General features: G+C 37.3%; 1 long non-coding RNA gene across 1 annotated transcript in view; it reads left to right on the top strand.

Annotated features, from left to right (window-relative positions):
• LOC104675613 overlaps nucleotides 1-12,755 on the top strand; it is a 56,108-nt gene extending 43,353 nt beyond the window's left edge. The window contains exons 4-5 of the long non-coding RNA XR_749806.1: nucleotides 12,376-12,414; nucleotides 12,594-12,755. This is a non-coding gene — a long non-coding RNA (uncharacterized LOC104675613). The remainder of the gene's footprint in view (nucleotides 1-12,375; nucleotides 12,415-12,593) is intronic.
• The last annotated feature ends 1,932 nt before the right edge of the window (nucleotides 12,756-14,687 follow it).

The raw sequence follows: 14,687 nt of genomic DNA on the forward strand, positions 1-14,687 counted from the left end.
AAAAAGACAAAGAGGGACATTATATAATGGTAAAAAGGCCTTGTTTAACAGGAAAATATCATAATGCTAAACATGTATGTACATAACACTGGAGCTCCCAAATTTATAAAACAATTACAGCACTAGACAGGTCATCAAGACATACAGTCAACAAAGAAACAATGGATTCTTTGTTGAATCCATGAAACAAATACCACAAAACAAATGGGCTTAACAGATATATACAGAACTTTCCATCCAACAACCATAGAATATACATTCTATTCAAGAGCACATGGAACTTTCTCCAAGATAGATCATATGATAGGCCACAAAGTGAGCCTCATTAAATTTAAGAAATTTGAAATTATATCAAGCACTCTCTCAGATCATAGTGGAATAAAACTGGAAATCAGCTCCAAAAGGAACCTTTAAAACCATGCAAATACATGGAAATTAAATAACCTGCTCCTGAATGAGCATTGGGTCAAAAACTAAATCAAGTTAGAAATTAAAACATTCTTCAAACTGAATGACAATAATGACACAACCTATCAAAACCTCTGGGATACAGCAAAGGTGGTGCTAAGAGGAAAGTTCATAGCCCTAAATGCCTTCATTAAAAAGACTGAAAGAGCACAAACAGACATTCTAAGGTTATACATCAAAGAACTAGAGAAACAAGAACAAGTCAAATCCAAACTCAGCAGAAGAAAGGAAATATGAAAATCAGAGCAGAAATAAATGACATTGAAACAAAAAAAAAATACAAAATATAAATGAAACAAAAAGCTGGTTCTTTGAAAAGATAAATAAAATTGAAAGACCATTACCAAGATTAATGAAAAAGAGAGAAATTCAAGTAACCTCATTAAGAAATGAAACAGGAGATATTACAACTGACACCACTGAAACACAAAAGATCATTCAAGGCTACTATGTAAACTTTTATGCACATCAAATAGAAAACCTAGAAAAGATACATGAATTACTGGAAAAATACAATTCTCCTAGCTTAAATCAGGAAGAATTAGATACCCTGAACACACCAATAACAAGTAGTGGGATTGAAATGGTAGTTTAAAAATTACCAACAAAAAGAGTTCAGGACCAGACGAATTCACAGTAGAATTCTACTAAACATCCAAAGAAGATTGGTGCCAATCCTTTTGACACTATTCCACAAGACAGAGAAAGAGGGAACTCTCCCTAATTCATCCTATGAGGTCAGCATCACCTTAATACCAAAATCAGGAAAGGATATAACAAAAAAAGAAAATTACAGACCAATATCCCTGATGAACACAGATGCTAAAATTCTTTTTTTTAAAATTAGCATTATACTTTAAATTCTAGGGTACATGTGCACCACGTGCAGGTTTGCTACATATATATACTTGTGCCATGTTGGTGTGGTGCACCCATCAACATGTCACCACCCATCAACTCGTCATTTACTTCAGGTAAAACATCCAATGCCATCCCTCCCCCTCTCCCCTCCCCATAATAGGCCCTGGTGTGTGATGCTCCCCTTCCCGAGTCCAAGTGATCTCATTGTTCAATTCCCACCTATGAATGAGAACATGCGGTATTTAGTTTTCTGTTCTTGCGATAGTTTGCTGAGAATGATGGTTTCCAGCTGCATCCATGTCCCTACAAAGGACGCAAACTCATCCTTTTTTATGGCTGCATAGTATTCCATGGTGTATATGTGCCACATTTTCTTAATCCAGTCTGTCACTGATGGACATTTGGGTTGATTCCAAGTCACTGCTATTGTGGATAGTGCTGCAGTAAACATACGTGTGCATGTGTATCCATAGCAGCATGACTTATAATCCTTTGGGTATATACCCAGTAATGGGATGGCTGGGTCATATGGTATTTCTAGTTCTAGATCCTTGAGGAATCGCCATACCGTTTTCCACAATGGTTGAACTAGTTTACAGTCACACCAACAGTGTAAAAGTGTTCCTATTTCTCCACATCCTCTCCAGCACCTGTTGTTTCCTGACTTTTTAATGATCACCATTCTAACTGGTGTGAGATGGTATCTCATTGTGGTTTTGATTTGCATTTCTCTGATGGCCAGTGATGATGAGCATTTTTTCATGTGTCTGTTGGCTGCATCAATGTCTTCTTTTGAGAAGTGTCTGTACATATCCTTTGCCCACTTTTTGATGGGGTTGTTTGTTTTTTTCTTCTAAATTTGTTTGAGTTCTTTATAGGTTCTGGATATTAGCCCTTTGTCAGATGAGTAGATTGCAAAAATTTTCTCCCATTCTGTAGGTTGCCTGTTCACTCTGATGGTAGTTTCTTTTGCTGTGCAGAAGCTCTTTAGTTTAATTAGATCCCACTTGTCAATTTTGGCTTTTGTTGCTGTTACTTTTGGTGTCTTAGACATGAAGTCCTTGCCCATGCTTATGTCCTGAATGGTATTACCTAGGTTTTCTTCTAGGGTTTTTATGGTATTAGGTCTAACATTTAAGTCTCTAATCCATCTTGGATTAATTTTCGTATAAGGAGTAAGGTAAGGATCCAGTTTCAGCTTTCTACTCATGGCTAGCCAATATTCCCAGTACCATTTATTAAATAGGGAATCCTTTCCCCATTTCTTGTTTCTCTCAGGTTTGTCAAAGATCAGATGGCTGTAGATGTGTGGTATTATTTCTGAGGACTCTGTTCTGTTCCATTGGTCTATATCTCTGTTTTGGTACTAGTACCATGCTGTTTTGGTTACTGTAGCCTTGTAGTATAGTTTGAAGTCAGGTAGCGTGATGCCCCAGCTTTGTTCTTTTGACTTAGGATTGTCTTGGCAATGTGGGCTCTTTTTTGGTTCCATGAACTTTAAAGCAGTTTTTTCCAGTTCTGTGAAGAAAGTCATTGGTAGCTTGATGGAGATGGCATTAAATCTATAAATTACCTTGGGCAGTATGGCCATTTTCCCGATATTGATTCTTCCTAACCATGAGCATGGTATGTTCTTCCATTTGTTTGTGTCCTCTTTTATTTTGCTGAGCAGTGGTTTGTAGTTCTCCTTGAAGAGGTCCTTTATATCCCTTGTAAGTTGGATTCCTAGGTATTTTATTCTCTTTGAAGCAATTGTAAATGGGAGTTCATTGATGATTTGGCTCTCTGTTTGTTTGTTACTGGTGTATAAGAATGCTTGTGATTTTTGCACATTGATTTTGTATCCTGAGACTTTGCTGAAGTTGCTTATCAGCTTAAGGAGATTTTGGGTTGAGATGATGGGATTTTCTAAATATACAATCATGTCATCTGCAAACAGGGACAATTTGACTTCTTCTTTTCCTAACTGAATACCCTTGATTTCTTTCTCTTGCCTGATTGCCCTAGCCAGAACTTCCAAGACTATGTTGAATAGGAGTGATGAGAAAGGGCATCCCTGCCTTGTGCCAGTTTTCAAAGGGAATACTTCCAGTTTTTTCCCATTCAGTATGATATTGGCTGTGGGTTTGTCATAAATAGCTCTTATTACTTTGAGATACGTTCCATCAATACCGAATTTATTGAGAGGTTTTAGTATGAAGGGCTGTTGAATTTTGTCAAAGGTCTTTTTTGCATCTTTTGAGATAATCATGTGGTTTTTGTCTTTGGTTCTGTTTATATGCTGGATTACATTTATTGATTTGTGTATGTTGAACCAGCCTTGCATCTCAGGGATGAAGCCCACTTGATCATGGTGGATAAGCTTTTTGATGTCCTGCTGGATTCGATTTGCCAGTATTTTATTGAGGATTTTTGCATCCATATTCATCAGGGATATTGTTCTAAAATTCTCTTTTTTTGTTGTGTCTCTGCCAGGCTTTGGTATCAAGATGATGTTGGCCTTATGAAATGAGTTAGGGAGGATTTCCTCTTTTTGTATTGATTGGAATAGTTTCAGAAGGAATGGTACCAGTTCCTTCTTATACCTCTGGTAGAATCCAGCTGTGAATCCGTCTGGTCCTGGACTTTTTTTGCTTGGTAGACTATTAACTACTGCCTCAATTTCAGAGCCTGCTATTGGTCTATTCAGGGATTCAACTTCTTCCTGGTTTAGTCTTGGGAGAGTGTAAGTGTCCAGGAAATTATCCATTTCTTCTAGATTTTCTAGTTGATTTGCGTAGAGGTGTTTATAGTATTCTCTGATGGTAGTTTGTATTTCTGTAGGGTCAGTGCTGATATTCTCTTTATCATTTTTTATTGCATCTGTTTGATTCTTCTCTCTTTTTTTCTTTATTAATCTTGCTAGTGGTCTATCAATTTTGTTGATCTTTTCAAAAAACCAACTCCTGGATTCATTGATTTTTTTGGAGGGTTTTTTGTGTCTCTATCTCCTTCAGTTGTGCTCTGATCCTAGTTATTTCTTGCCTTATGCAAGCTTTTGAATGTGTTTGCTCTTGCTTCTCTAGTTCTTTTAATTGTGATGTTAGAGTGTCCATTTTAGATCTTTCCAGCTTTCTCTTGTGGGCATCTAGTGCTATAAATTTCCCTCTACACACTGCTTTAAATGTGTCCCAGAGATTCTGGTATGTTGTATCTTTGTTCTCATTGTTTTCAAAGAACATCTTTATTTCTGCCTTCATTTCGTTATGTACCCAGTAGTCATTCAGGAGCAGGTTGTTCAGTTTCCATGTAGTTGAGCGGTTTTCATTAAGCTTCTTAGTCCTGACTTCTAGTTAGATTCCACTGTGGTCTGAGAGAGAGTTTGTTATAATTTCTGTTCTTGTACATTTGCTGAGGAGTGCTTTACTTCCAATTATGTGGTCAATTTTGGAGTAAGTGTGATGTGCTTAGAAGAATGTACCTTCTGTTGATTTAGGGTGGATAGTTCTGTAGATGTCTATTACGTCTGCTTGCTGCAGAGATGAGTTCAATTCCTGGATATCCTTGTTAACTTTCTGTCTCGTTGATCTGTCTAATGTTGACAGTGGGGTGTTGAAGTCTCCCATTATTATTGTATGGGAGTCTAAGTCTCTTTGTAAGTCTCTAAGGACTTGCTTTATGAATCTGGGTGCTCCTGTATTGGGTGCATATATATTTAGGAGAGTTAGCTCTTCCTGTTGAATTGATCCCTTTACCATTATGTAATGGCCTTCTTAGTCTCTTTTGATCTTTGATGGTTTAAAGTCTGTTTTATCAGAGAGTAGAATTGCAACCCCTGCTTTTTTTTATTCTTCATTTGCTTGGTAGATCTTCCTCTATCCCTTTATTTTGAGCCTATGAGTGTCTCTGCATGTGAGATGGGTCTCCTGAATACAGCAAACTGATGGGTCTTGACTCTTTATCCAGTTTGCCAGTCTGTGTCTTTTAATTGGATCATTTAGTCTGTTTACATTTAAGGTTAATATTGTTATGTGTGAACTTGATCCTGCCATTATGATATTAACTGGTGATTTTGCTCGTTAGTTGATGCTGTTTCTTCCTAGCATCGATGGTCTTTACATTTCGGCATGTTTTTGCAATGGCTGGTACCGGTTGTTCCTTTCCATGTTTAGTGCTTCCTTCAGGGTCTCTTGTAGCGTAGGCCTGGTGGTGACAAAATCTCTAAGCATTTGCTTGTCTGTAAAGGATTTTATTTCTCCTTCACTTATGAAACTTAGTTTGGCTGGATATGAAATTCTGGGTTTAAAATTCTTTTCTTTAAGAATGTTGAATATTGCCCCCACTCTCTTCTGGCTTGTAGAGTTTCTGCCAAAAGATCTGCTGTTAGTCTGATGGGCTTCCCTTTGTGGGTAACCCGACCTTTCTCTCTGGCTGCCCTTAACAGTTTTTCCTTCATTTCAACTTTGGTGAACCTGACAATTATGTGTCTTGGAGTTGCTCTTCTCGAGGGGTATGTTTGTGGCATTCTCTGTATTTCCTGAATTTGCAGGTTGGCCTGCCTTACTAGGTTGGGGAAGTTCTCCTGGATGATATCCTGAAGAGTGTTTTCCAACTTGGTTCCCTTTTCCCCCTCACTTTCAGGCACCACAATCAGATGTAGATTTGGTCTTTTCACATAATCCCATACTTCTTCAAGACTTTGTTCATTTCTTTTTCCTCTTTTTTCTTTTGGTTTCTCTTCTCGCTTCATTTCATTCATTTGATCCTCAATCGCTGATACTCTTTCTTCCAGTTGATCGAGTCAGTTACTGAAGCTTGTGCATTTGTCATGTATTTCTCGTGTCATGGTTTTTACCTCTGTCAGTTCGTTTATGGCCTTCTCTGCATTGATTATTCTAGTTATCCATTCTTCCATTCTTTTTTCAAGATTTTTAGTTTCTTTGTGCTGGGTACGCAATTCCTCCTTTAGCTCTGAGAAGTTTGATGGACTAAAGCCTTCTTCTCTCAACTCATCAAAGTCATTCTCTGTCCAACTTTGATCCATTGCTGGCAATGAACTGCGTTCCTTCTGAGGGGGAGATGCACTCTTATTTTTTGAATTTCCACCTTTTCTGCCCTGCTTTTTCCCCATCTTTGTGGTTTTATCTGCCTCTGGTCTTCGATGATGGTGATGTACTGATGGGGTTTTGGTGTGGGTGTCCTTTCTGTTAGTTTTCCTTCTAACAGTCAGAACCCTCAACTGTAGGTCTGTTGGAGATTGCTTGAGGTCCACTCTAGACCTTGTTTGCCTGGTTATCAGCAGCGGAGGTTGCAGAAGATAAAATATTGCTGAACAGTGAGTGTTCCTGTCTGATTCTTGCTCTGGAAGCTTCGTCTCAGGGGTGTACCCCACCGTGTGATGTGTGGGATGTTGGTCTTCACCTAGTGGGGGATGCCTCCCAGTTAGGCTCCTCAGGGGTCAGGGACCGACTTGAGCAGGCAGTCTGTCTGTTCTCAGATCTCAACCTCCATATTGGGAGATCCACTGCTCTCTTCAAAGCTGTCAGGGTCATTTGCATCTGAAGAGGTTTCAGCTGCTTTTTGTTTAGCTATCCCCTGTCCCCAGAGGTGGAGTCTACAGAGACAGGGAGGCTTCCTTGAGTTGCTGTGGGCTCCACCCAGTTCAAGCTTCCTGGAGGCTATGTTTTCCTCAGCAATGGCAGGCGCCCCTCCCCCAGCCTCGCTGCTGCCTCGCAGTTAGATCGCAGACTGCTGTGCTAGCAATGAGGGAGGCTCCGTGTGCGTGGGACCCTCCAGGCCAGGTATGAAATATAATCTCCTGGTGTGCCGTTTTCTAAGACCCTTGGTAAAGCGTAGTATTAGGGTGGGAGCTACCGATTTTCCAGGTGTTACGTGTCTCAGTTCCCCTGGCTAGGAAAAGGGATTCCCTTCCCCCTTGCGCTTCCCAGGTGAGGCGATGTTCTGCCCTGCTTCAGCTCTTACTGGTCCGGCTGCACCAGCTGAACAGCACTGATTGTCTGGCACTCCCCAGTGAGATTAACCTGGTCCCTCAGTTGAAAATGCAGAAATCACCTGCAGTCTTCTGTGTCACTTACGCTAGGAGCTAGAGCCTGGAGCTGTTCCTATTTGGCTATCTTGCTCTGGGTCCTAAAATTCTTAACAAAATACTAGCTAACAAAATCCAACAACATATCAAAAATATAATCCACCATGATCACGTGGGTTTCACACCAGGGATGCAGGGATGGTTTGATATACTCAAGTCAATAAATGTGATATACCACATAAACATAATTAAAAACAAAAATCACATGATCATTTCACTAGATGCAGAAAAAGCATTTGACAAAATCCAGCATCCCTTGATTAAAACTCTCAGCAAAATCAGCATACAAGGGACATACCTCAATGTAATGAAAACCATCTCTTACAAAGCCACAGCCAATATAATATTGAATGGGAAAAAGTTGAAAGCCTTCCCTCTGAGAACTGGAACAAGAGAAGGATGCCCACTCTCACCACTCCTCTTCAACATAGCACTGGAAGGCTTAGTCACAGCAATCAGGCAAGAGAAAGAAATAAAGGGCATCCAAATCAGCGTAGAGGAAGTCAAACTGTCACTGTTTGCTGACTGTATGATCATTTACCTCAAAAACTCTAAAGACTCCTCCAGAAAGCTCCTAGAACTCATAAAAGAATTCAGCAACAGGATTAATGTACAAAAATCAGTAGCTCTTCTACACACTAACAGTGGCCAAGTGGAGAATCAAATGAAGAACTCAACCCCTTTCACAACAGCTGCAAAAAAATAAATAAATAAAAATAGAATAAACTTAGAAATATACATAACCAAGGAGGCAAAAGACCTCTCAAGGAAAACTGCAGAACACTGCTGAAGGAAATCATAGACATTATGAACAAATGGAAACATATCCCATGCTCATGGATGGATAGAATCAATGTTGTAAAAATAACCATAGTGACAAAAGCAATCTACAAATTCAATGCAATCCCCATCAAAATACCACCATTATTCTTCACAGAATTATAAAAAAAAAAATTTTTTTTGGAGCCTGCATAGCCAAAGCAAGACTAAGCAAAAGGAACAAACCTGGAGGCATCACACTACCTGATTTCAAACTATACTTTAAGGTCATAGTCACCAAAACAGCATGTTACTGGTATTAAAATGGGCACACAGACCAATGGAACAGAATAGAGAACTCAGAAGTAAACCCAAATACTTACAGCCATCTTATCTTCAACAAAGCAAACAAAAACATAAAGCAGTGAAAAGACACCCTTTTCAACAAATAGTGCTAGGATAATTGCCTAGCCATATGTAGGAGAATGAAAATGAATCCTCATCTCTAACCTTACACAAAAATCGACTCAAGATTGATTAAGGACTTAAATTTAAGACATGAAACTAAAAATTCCAGAAGATTATAGACATTGGCTTAGGCAAGGATTTTATGACCAAGAACCCAAAAGCAAATGCAATAAAAAAGAGTAAATAACTGAGAGTTAATTAAACTAAAGAGCTTTTGCATGGCAAAAGGAACAGTCACCAGAGTAAACAGACAACCCACAGAGTGGGAGAAAATTTTCATAATCTATACATCTGACAAAGGACTAATATGCAGAGTCTACAATTAACTCAAACAAATCAGCAAGAAAAAAATAATCCCATCAAAAAGTGGGCTAAAAACACGAATAGATAATTCCCAAAAGAAGATGTACAATGACCATCACACATGAAAAAATGTTCAACATTGCTAATGATCAGGGAAATGCATATCAAAACCACACTGTGATACCACCTACTCCTGCAAGAATGACCATAATAAAAAAACCAAAAAACAGTAGATGTTGGCATGGATGCAGTGAACAGGGAACACTTCTACACTGCTGTTTTGAATGTAAATTAGTACAGCCACAATGGAAAACAGTGTGGAGACTCCTTAAAGAACTATAAGTAGAACTAGCATTTGATCCAGCAATCCCACTACTGAGTATCTGCCCTGAAGAAAAGAAGTCATTATATGAAAAAGATACTTGTGCACACATGTTTATAGCAGCACAATTCACAATTGCAAAATCATGGAACCAACCCAAATGCCCATCAATCAATGAGTGGATAAAGAAACTGTGGTATATATATATATGTATATATATATATATATAATGGAATACTACTCAGTCATAAAAAAGAATGAATTAACAGCATTTTCTGTGACCTGGATGAGACTGGAGACTATTATTCTAAGTGAAGCAATTTAGGAATGGAAGTCCAAACACTGTATGTTCTCACTGATATGTGGGAGCTAAGCTATGAGGATGCGAAGGCATAAGAACGATACAATGGACTGTGGGGACTTGGGAGGAAGGGTGGGAGTGGGGGGAGGGATAAAAGACTACAAATAAGGTGCAGTGTATACTGATATAACCAAATACCACCTGTCTATATGCCAATAACCTACGGAAAAAAAAACCCAGACCAAGAAGACTACATATGGTATCATTTCATTTAAATGAACTTCTAGAAAAGGAAAAATTTAACTACAAAACCAGAATAGTGGTTGTTACAGGTAAGGGGTCACAGAAAGGAAACTTATAGTAAAGAGGTGATGAAAATGATCTACTACACAATATAGCTATCAAAATTCATCAAATTGAAACTTTAAATTTAGTTTTAAAAATTTTATGTAAAACATACTTCAGTAAAGCTGACTAAAAAACAAACTAAATTAATTCTTTGATATTCATGTCTATTGAAGAAATGAAAATTGCTATTAGAAAAAATATATTTTATTATTTCCAATACACCATTTTTTTTTACATTTTAACATCTCTGAAATTAGAATGCATCTTATACTTCATGGTTTCTTAAACTCAGAATATTTTTCTTTCTTAATGCTATGTAAAATGAGGCTTTTTACACTTGATGGTATATTAGATTCAACAAAATATAGCAATACTAATAGTTGGATTAAGTTTACTATGTCATATTTATACCATCCATGTTTAAGAATTGAATACTTTGGGCTATATTCAAAACTGCACTATTCCATTAATGGTACAGAAAAACACAAAACTTATAAATGACTTAGAAAAAAAGCTATAAATGAGTAAAATGCACTAATTTATATGAAAATTTATTGTTTGTTAGAAAAAGTTCATACAAAGTAATGTGCAACTTATTTTAATTATATAGTATTTCAAAATTGGAGAAAATACAGGTATAATATAAAAGAAATCTATGTATTTACCACCCATAATTATCAAAATTCCATCACAATTGCATCCCCTCCCCTCTTTCTTTCTTCCACAGAAATAACTACAATTCTGAAGTTGTTACATGTTCTTCACACTTGTGTTCTTATAGTTTGTATTCAAGAAATAACTAAGTATGGGCCTTAATAAAATGGAATATAATCTAATCATCAAAATAAATGAACTAAATCTACATTTGTCTACAGAGATTATTCTTGAAAACTTATCTTAAGAGAAAAATCAAGTAATGAATGTATAATAATAATAATAACAAAGTATTTCAGGCTATTTTCTATGTGCTAGACATTGTTCTAAGCACTTTAAATATATTAATTTAATCTCAAGAAAAGCCCTAAGAGTTATCCCAGTTTACAGATGAGCAAATGAGGAACAGAAAGATTAAGTATTTTGCTGAAGATCAAACAGTTAGTAATTTATTTACATGCAATCTGTCCCTAAAATAAGCTCTTACCCACTCTATCATGTGTAAATATAGCATTGTTCTTAACTGCTCTAGCAAATAGACAAAATAGAAATTTATGTCTCACTCAAACAGTAGTGAAGAATCAATGTTTCTGGCCAGCAAGGTAAAGGAGGTGAGAGGAGTGGGTAAGTAGGCAGTCTTTCAGAAACCCAGACTCATAGCAAATCAGCCATTTTCAAAAAGTGGTTTCCAAGATCTCTGGCAATCCCAGTTGAACAGAAAGAGAAAATACATAGAGGACAAAACAAATAATGTTTAAGAATCAGGCCTGGAAGTGACAGACATCATTTCCACTCACATTGCAATAACTAGAACTCAGTTGTTCATCTATGGCAACTATATGATGGTCAAGAAAACATGGTCTAGCTGATGGTAAGTCAGAAACTGTGATGAGTCTGAGATGTTACCCTACTTTCACATTTATATATTGATAGATAGATAGATAGATGGTGATATTGTTTGCCTGTGTCCCCACCCAAATCTCATCTTGAATTGTAACTCCCACAATCCCCACAGTTCATGGGAGGAACCCAGTGGGAGGTAATTGAATCATGGGGGTGAGTCTTTCCCATGCTGTTCTCATGATAGTGAATAAGTCTCACTAGATCTGATGGCTTGAAAAACAAGAATTTCCCTGCACGAGCTCTCTCTCTTTGCCTGCTGCCATCCATGTAAAACGTGACTTCCACCTCCTTGCCTTCCAGCATGATTGTGAGGCCTCCACACCCATTTGGAACTGTAAGTCCATTAGACCTCTTTCTTTTATAAATTGCCCAGTCTCAGGTATGTGTTTATTGGCATTGTGAAAACAGACTAATACAGATGGACAGATAGAGAGACAGATAAATAGATAATAGTAGATATATCAGACATCTGGAACAGAAATCAGAGCTTTATTTTCTTACAATAACAGCAGCCAGAGTAACATTGTAGCACTGGTCCCCCAAGGCTAGTACCACCTAGGTGACCAGATGAGAGGCCACGTATAGTCAAATAGATAGTTCCACACATATGCAAAGATGGTACCGTGGGAGAGAGACTCTGAAAATATGGATCTAGGGGCTTATATAGTAGAGGGACAGTTGTCCCTCCTTCCCTCTTAAATTAAGGGAGGAAAACCTTTTATTCCTAATGTAAGCATATTCACATTGGGAAGAAAAGGGAAAGAATTTTGAGTTCTTATACTTGAGTGTAAATATGCTTCTAGAGGGAAAATAACACTAGAATCTCTGAGTTTACTACTCAGGGTTTTCTCTTCATTTGAAATGTAAACATACAGGGAAATAATTCTCTTATTTCCTTCAAAGGTTTCTTTCTGAAGAGGGTGAAGGTCCCTACCCCAGAATGTAAGTGTTTGGCTCTGGGTAAATTAGGAGAACTCTTAATCTCTAGATGGGATCAACTGACTACAATTAAGGAAACAAAAGACTGCAGATCTAGTATCCATACCATATGAAGAGAACATTTTTTTCTGGGGGAAATAAAGCAAACATTATCTCATAGTGTATCAATTTCTGTAGTTTAGATGGTCAGGACCTCATAGGAACACCAAGAAATCCAGGGAAGATTCATTTTCCTACAGCTGTGTTAGCTCAAGAAGGATAGATTTCAATGCCAGTTAGTATAGCATTATCTAGATATATAATCTGTAAATTTTTTACAAATACAATCCAATATTACACATTGGTTATGGATACATAAATATGATAGTGATGTTATTGATATTCTCACTCCTCCTCTCATTTATTCTAATTTATGACAGGCTGATTTCCACATTTTCTACCCTCATCATTCTACATAAACTGTTCTTGCTAAGACCACCAATAGTTCTCTACTTGGCAAAGCCAATGAGTTCTTTTAGTCTTCATTCTACTTAACCTCTCTTCAGCCATTGGCAATATTAATTATTCCCTCTCTCTCTTCTTAATTTCCATGCCATTACTTATATTCTACTATTCTGTGTGCCACTTTATTAGATTCTCTTCCTCCATCCCTCCCAAAAATGATAGCCATTTTCAGCCTCTAACTGTACATTTCCACTAAGTAATTGGTTACATTATAGAGACACTAGGATAACTTTTTTAAAACTCAGTGAAGGAGTATTGCTTCCATGTATCTCCTGGTTTCACTGTTATAATGGAAGTAATAACACAAAACAGCTCACAAAGTACTGTCTGCATGTATAGGTTAGTACCAAACAGGCAACATATGCAGCGTGAAATCTGAAAACTAACATGCCAATTTCCACTGCCCTTTTTCTGTGTTCCTAACCTTTAATATCTCTAAACATCTCTCCTTCAAAGAGCTTAGATTTAGGACTTCCCATATCCTTTCCCTTTTCTGATGTTGAAGTTCCCATTTCTGAAACACCAGTCATTGGCAAAAAGCACATAATTAAACCTATTAAAAGGCAAGTAAATACGTAGCTAAACCCATTTACAGCATAAGGAATTTAGTTCATATGACCTCAGTTTACTTGGCAAATGCATTCTTCTCTTCTCTTTCTGATTCACTAACTTGCAATTTTTTTGATTATTTTTTCCAAATTTTTATACTTAGGATTATTGTATTTCTTAACATATTCTAACTCTGGTGAGGTGTTAACCTCATCTTGGCAGAGACCTAAGTCCACCATTTCAAATTCTGGCAGAAAATTTTCTTTTAAAGTTACTCCAAACCCATACTCACTGAGATGGAGTAACTTTAAAAGAAAGTTACTCCACAGAAAGCCCACATATTGGCAATCTTGGGCTTTTTTACCCAAGAAGAAAACAGCTTATCAGCTTCTTAATTTTCCTCTTTAAAAAACAAAAGATGTTAAACAAATTTCCAGCTTCTTCTTACCTCAGCCCCCCAACAGAATTAGATGACCTACCTCAAAGAACTTATTCCTTTTTAAAGTTATCAAACATTTATTTGGTAAAATTTGGGCACCAAATGCTTTGGACTTGGTGCCAGAGTTACAGAAATGCAGAAGACATAGGAGAGAGAATCAAAAAGAGTCACTGGACAGAAGCTATACATAGAAAGAAATGACCTCTCAGAGGAGATAAAGTATCAGCTGAATCTTTGAATAATAAACAGGCATTATATTAGTTTATATGAAGAAGGGAGAATGCTTAGCATGAAAGCAAGAGTACATGCTAAGGCACAGAGACTTAAGAAGGCATGATGCGCTTAACTAAAGATTTTAACTTATAGCTAAAGAGTGGTGCAAGTGTAAGGAAGCAAGTCAGACAGGTAGGCAAAAGAAAGCATACAATACTCTCCATATAATGTGAAAACAAGTGTGAAATTTATTCTGAAAGCACAGAAAACCTAATGGAGAATTTGAGAAGAAAAGTAACATGATCAGGTTTGCAAAGAACTCTTGAGTGGCAGTGATGAAGATGAACTCAATGGGGCAATAATAATGAAAGCAAGCAATTAAAAGGCAAGAGGACAGTGAAGAGAATAAATGATGCCCTAGGATAAATGGTAAAAGTTGTACCAACTTTATCATTGCATGTAAAGAATACTTCCATGACTAGTTGCCAATAAAGTACAATTTACAATGCTATAGCGATTTCCTCTTTAAAGCACTCAGTGCACACCTAGATGGTCATCTGGTAAAAATGGT

Source organism: Rhinopithecus roxellana, chromosome 2 (assembly GCF_007565055.1).
Source record: "Rhinopithecus roxellana isolate Shanxi Qingling chromosome 2, ASM756505v1, whole genome shotgun sequence".
Classification (NCBI taxonomy): domain Eukaryota; kingdom Metazoa; phylum Chordata; class Mammalia; order Primates; family Cercopithecidae; genus Rhinopithecus; species Rhinopithecus roxellana.